The sequence below is a fragment of the Bubalus kerabau genome, chromosome 4 (genome assembly GCF_029407905.1).
Source record: "Bubalus kerabau isolate K-KA32 ecotype Philippines breed swamp buffalo chromosome 4, PCC_UOA_SB_1v2, whole genome shotgun sequence".
NCBI lineage: Eukaryota > Metazoa > Chordata > Mammalia > Artiodactyla > Bovidae > Bubalus > Bubalus kerabau.
This window is the reverse complement of record NC_073627.1, coordinates 173782605-173788346: the sequence shown is the minus strand read 5'-3', so window position 1 is coordinate 173788346 and position 5742 is coordinate 173782605. Positions and strand designations below refer to the sequence as shown.

At 45.1% G+C, this 5742-nt stretch overlaps 1 long non-coding RNA gene across 1 annotated transcript in view; it reads right to left on the bottom strand.

Annotated features, from left to right (window-relative positions):
- Positions 1-4256: 4256 nt before the first annotated feature.
- Positions 4257-5742, bottom strand: part of LOC129650698 (uncharacterized) — a 130284-nt gene continuing 128798 nt past the window's right edge. Inside the window, exons 4-5 of the long non-coding RNA XR_008713938.1 lie at positions 5325-5465; positions 4257-4421 (exon numbers count right to left, since the gene is read on the bottom strand). This is a non-coding gene — a long non-coding RNA (uncharacterized LOC129650698). The remainder of the gene's footprint in view (positions 4422-5324; positions 5466-5742) is intronic.

The window sequence follows — 5742 nt, the reverse complement described above, 5'->3', positions numbered from 1 at the left end:
GCCAACAAAGGTCCGTCTAGTCCAAGGCTAAGGAGAAGGCAATGGCACCCCACTCCAGTAGTCTTGCCTGGAAAATCCCATGGACAGAGGAGCCTGGTAGGCTGCAGTTGATGGGGTCGCTAAGAGTCGGGCACGACTGAGCGACTTCACTTTCACTTCTCACTTTTATGCATTGGAGAAGGAAATGGCAACCCACTCCAGTAGTCTTACCTGGAGAATCCCAGGGACAGAGGAGCCTGGTGGGCTGCCATCTGTGGGGTCACACAGAGTCGGACACGACTGAAGCGACTTAGCAGCAGCAGCAGCAGCAGTCAAGGCTATGGTTTTTCCTGTGGTCATATATGGATGTGAGAGTTGGACTGTGAAGAGGGCTGAGCACTGAAGAATTGATGCTTTTGAACTGTGGTGTTGGAGAAGACTCTTGAGAGTCCCTTGGACTGCAAGGAGATCCAACCAGTCCATTCTGAAGATCAGCCCTGGGATTTCTTTGGAAGGAATGATGCTAAAGCTGAAACTCCAGTACTTTGGCCACCTCATGCGAAGAGTTGACATATTGGAAAAGACTCTGATGCTGGGGGGGATCGGGGGCAGGAGGAGAAGGGGACGACAGAGGATGAGATGGGTGGATGGCATCACTGACTCAATGGCCGTGAGTCTGGGTGAACTCCGGGAGTTGGTGATGGACAGGGAGGCCTGGCGTGCTGCAATTCATGGGGTTGCAAGGAGTCGGACACGACTGAGCGACTGAACTGAACTGATGTGATGGATTCTACCCCAAGAGTGACTCAAAAATGAATATCTCCTCCCAAGTCTTTCCCCGGGACCCCAGACTTGTCATCCAACTGCCTCCTTGTCATGTCCTCTCTGCTTGGGTCTAAAATCACCTTACAGGATGCACATCTTGATCTGAGATGTGGAACTCCCAGTCTTCCTTGTCTCCATGAAGAGCATCTCCATTCTTCTGATGCTCTAGGCAAGAACTTGGACCCAGATTTTTCTCTTCTTTCTCATTCACATTCAGGTCAGTAAGAAATTATGTCTGCTCTATTTCAAAATATATCTGGAATCTGCCATTTCTTGTGACCCTCCCTGCCACCACCCTATCCAATTTACCATTACTCCTCACCTAGTTTACTTCAATAGTTTCCAACTTAGTCTCTCTGATTCCATCCTTCACCTTTCAGGCTATTCTCAACATAGCAAACAGGATTATCCTTTTCAAGTTGAAATCAGAACCTGCCAACTTTCTGCAACACATCTTCTAAGACTTCCCATCTCCTAGAAGGAGAAGCCAAGTCCTACCTGAGTCCCACCCCAGAGGCCCTGTGTGGTCAGGCTCCTGTGACAGTGTTCCAGTCTTCATGACCAGCCTGATGCTCCTTACACACACCTGCTTCAACATCAGGAGCAATCTTCTATGATACCAGACACCCACAGGGCTTCTCCTCATTCCAGGTCTTCAATCAAATGTCCACTCTCAGGAAAAGTTGCTTTTTCTGACCACCTTATTTTAAGTTACAACTAGGGTAACTCCCTAGCTCTCTTTTCTGTTTGTTTGTTGTTGTTTTTTTAATTTGTTTTCTAAACCACTAAGGCCATCTACTATACCATAAATTCAACTTATTTTTTGTGGTCTACTGGCCATCTCCCCACACTAGACTATAAGCTTCATGAGACCAGGGATTTTTATGTGTTTTCATCACTGCTTTAGCCCATCACTTAGAACACTATCTTGGACTCAAGTACAGTAACTCATTATTTCTCTGTAAGCTACTTACCTCTGTCTTGGAATTGAGAATCTCCTTCTGCACTGAGAATCAAGGAGGAAGGGAGAAGTACATTGCAACAGCCAAAACAGATGTTTGTCTCACCAAAGAGGTTATACAGATAGCAATAAAGTGCATGAAAAGATGTTCAATGTTGTTAGCCATTAGGGAAATGAAAATTAAAACCACAATGAGACAACCCTATACACTTAACATAAGAGCTAAAGTTAAAAACTGTAGTAACTCTAAGTTCTGGAAAGGGTGCAGAAAGGATGTTGGCTCTTTCACACATTGCTGTGGGAAGTAAAATGATACAACCACTCTGGAACAGAGTCTGGCAGTTGCCTATAAACTAAATATGTGCCAGCTGCATGACTCAGCAATTTCACTCTTGGGCATTTACTCTAGAGAAATGAAAACATGTTCACACAAGAACCTGTACACCTGTACATTCATAGCAGCTTTATTCTGCTCTAAAAACTCTAAACAGGAAATAACCCAAATGTTTAACTGGTCAAACAAACTGTGGTCCATCCATGCCATGGAACTCCATTCAGCAATTAAAGGAAATGAAGTATTATTTATGTAATAATTTGGACAGACCTCAAGGAAATGATGCTGAGCAAAAAAAAAAAAAAAAAAGCCAACTCCTAAAGGATACACACCACATGATTCATTTTATATGATGTTTGGCAAATAGCATAATTACCAAGTTGGAGAGAAAATTTGTGATTGTCAGGGGTTAAGGAAGAAAGACTCTTGAGAGTCCCTTGGACTGCAAGGAGATCCAACCAGTCCACTCTAAAGGAGATCGGTCCTGGGTGTTCTTTGGAAGGAATGATGCTAAAGCTGAAACTCCAGTACTTTGGCCACCTCATGTAAAGAGTTGACTCATTGGAAAAGACTCTGATGCTGGGAGGGAATGGGGGCAGGAGGAGAAGGGGACGACAGAGGATGAGATGGCTGGATGGCATCACCGACTCGATGGACGTGAGTTTGAGTGAACTCCGGGAGTTGGTGTTGGACATGGAGGCCTGGTGTGATTCATGGGGTCGCAAAGAGTCAGACATGACTGAGCGACTGAACTGAGCTGAACTGAAGGGAGAAAGCGGGGGAGGATGGCAGCTGTGACTATATAAAGATCCGTGTTGGATCTTTGTGGTAGAGATTTTTCTGTATCTTAACTGTAGTGATGGTCCCAGGAATCTATATATGTGATAAATATCACAGGGCTAAACACATATACACAAACAGTGCATATAAAGCTGGTCAAATCTGAATATCAATGTCAACTTCCTGATAATGGTATTATTATACTTATGCAGGATGCTGTCTTTAGGAAAAGCTGAGTAAAGGGTATAAAGAATCTCCCTGTATTTTTTCCTCTGTTCCTGAGGACCCTCCAGGCAAGATTACTGGAGTAGGTCGCCATGCCCTCCTTCAGGGGATCTTCCCAACCCAGGTCTCCTGCATTGCAGATTCTTTACAGACTGAGCCACCAGGGAAGCCCATTTTTTTCTTACAGCACTATGTAAATGTACCTCAACAATTACCTCAAATAGTTGTCTAATAGGTCTATGCCCTAACACTCTTATCCTCTTCCCAAAGGAAGTTCCCCAGGCACAAATTCAGAATCCATTGACCCTTACTTTAAACAGAATTATAACAAGGCTGTGTGCTGCGTTCTAAGTTGCTTCAGTAGTGTCCGACTCTGAGATCCCATGGAAATAGCCCACCAAGCTCCGTTGTCCATGGAATTCTCCAGGCAAGACTACTGGAGTGAGTTGCCATTTCCTCCTGCAGGGGATCTTCCCGACCCGGGGATTAAACCTGTGTCTCTTATGTCTCCTGCATTGGCAGGTGGGTTCTTTACCACCAGTGCCACCTGGGAAGCCCATAACAAGCTTATTTACCACATTTTGCAGATAATCAGATACATCAGAATGAGGAGCGTCTCCTGGAGTTCTGAAGGTCGCACAACTACGAGACTAAAACTGAGGTCTCCAGATACCCAGTCTGGTGTTTTTAGTATTCACCATTTTTCAAGACCTTCTTATACTGAAGATGATAATACATACCTCTTCAACTGAACCCATACACTTACACTTTTAAGACCGTGGTTTGATCAAGCACACCAACTCTCTAAAAAAGAACTACAAGGGTAAGTACACGTTTATAAACTCCTTCAAGATGATTTGATACTAAGTGTGATTACATGTTTAAAAGTTACAATAGCAAAGATTTAGGTTAATCTCAAGGAAAAGTTTCTTATTAGATTTGTTAAACCAAGAATAGGTAACCAAGGAACACACCCTTGGCTGGGATTCTTTGAGAATATTTTAGATGCTTATTTCAACAGGTGTTGGTTAAGAGTCTATGGTGTGACAGTTACTACGTTAGAAGCAACAGGAAGGGACGTGTCTGCCGTCTTAGATTTGATACTTTACTGAGGATGATGAAACAGTCACAGTCTAGTATGAAATACTCAATGGCAGGGGAAACAGTGGAGGAACAACAAATACAACAGAGCAGCTAGTCCACAGTGCATTGAGGGAACCACAGCTTGGAAAACAATAAGAGAAGAGCTGGACGTTGCGGAGAGGTGACAGTGGGTGGGTCATGCAAGGTTTTTCCAAGAAGCCTGCAGGGTTCCAGCTGTGATAGAAACAGAAGTAGCCGCTGAATAGAGGCACGAGTCAGACTGGTTTCCACCATATGCCACAGGACACCCTTAAGTTTTCCTCTTTCTGTAACCCGTCTTTTTGTAGGGCCCTCTCTTCTTCTCCAGTATCACCCTCCCTAAGTTTCAAGGTCTTGTTCCAACACCACCTGTTTCTCCAGGAAGCCTCTGCAACCTGTACCTGAAGGGATGACAGTCTGGGTAGAATGGTGTGGGTGTCCGTGGACATGCAGTGTAACGTAATGGTTGGGAGTCTCTGGAACCAGCCTGCCCCAGTGCCAAGCCTGCTTCTATCACTTATTCTCTGCACTTTCATTTCCTTATCTGTCAGGTGGGAAGAGCAACATTTCTACACCAAAAGGTCATCTCAGGATGGAATAATTTCATTGATACATTTCACTCACTCAGAAGAGTGACCGGCACAAAGCCAGCATTTAATCAGTGTTAGCCTTTGTTACACGTGATGGCCCCCAGGCACGCCCAGCTTGGGCTCAGTCAACTTTGGACTCATCAGAGGGTGTCCTCTCCATATAGACAGTCACCTCTTATTACCTCATACTCTTGCCTCAGACAAACACAGGTTGGTCAACACAAGCTAAAAATACACTTTCCTTTCATAAGCAACCATGTGAAAGAAGCTTAAAACATGATTTGGAAGAACCAGATCATCTTCCTAGCTCCTGTGTCTTAATCCCTGGCTGACCTAGGGCAGGTGTGTTTTCGTTTCAGGACATCAGTCATCCCATCTGTGCAATGGGAATAAGCTCCTAGGAGACCTAAAAAAGCAGAGGGCTTGGCAGCACTTTGCAAAGTGGTGATGCAAACATGATTTCCATCTGCCAGTCCGCAAGCCACAGGGCATACCTCCCCATCCTCACTTTCACTTCCGGAAGACACACACTCCCAGATTGGCACACGGGCAGGCCTCCAGCAGCCCAGGGAGCAGGTATGTTTTCATTGGCTCCACCCACTGACTTGAATTCTTTTTCTCCTCCTCCAGGGACTTTCCTGACTTCCTTCTGTAGATGAAGGAAGGAGCACATGAGCACACTGTATATAAATATGCTTGGGAAAGCTTTCTTCTTCTTCTCCTTCTCTTTTTTTTTTTTCTTAAACCAAACTTGGTTTCTGTTGTAGGCGGTGCATTCCCTAGCAGGGTGGGGTGGGGCCAAGTGTGTTGTGGAAAGGGGAGGGGGGGCGGGCAAGGGGAGGAGTAGGCAGTGATTAATTCACCCACTGTGAGAGCTGGGCTTCTATTTAATGGGGGGTCTCTCTGCCCAGAAGGAGTTGGAGGCA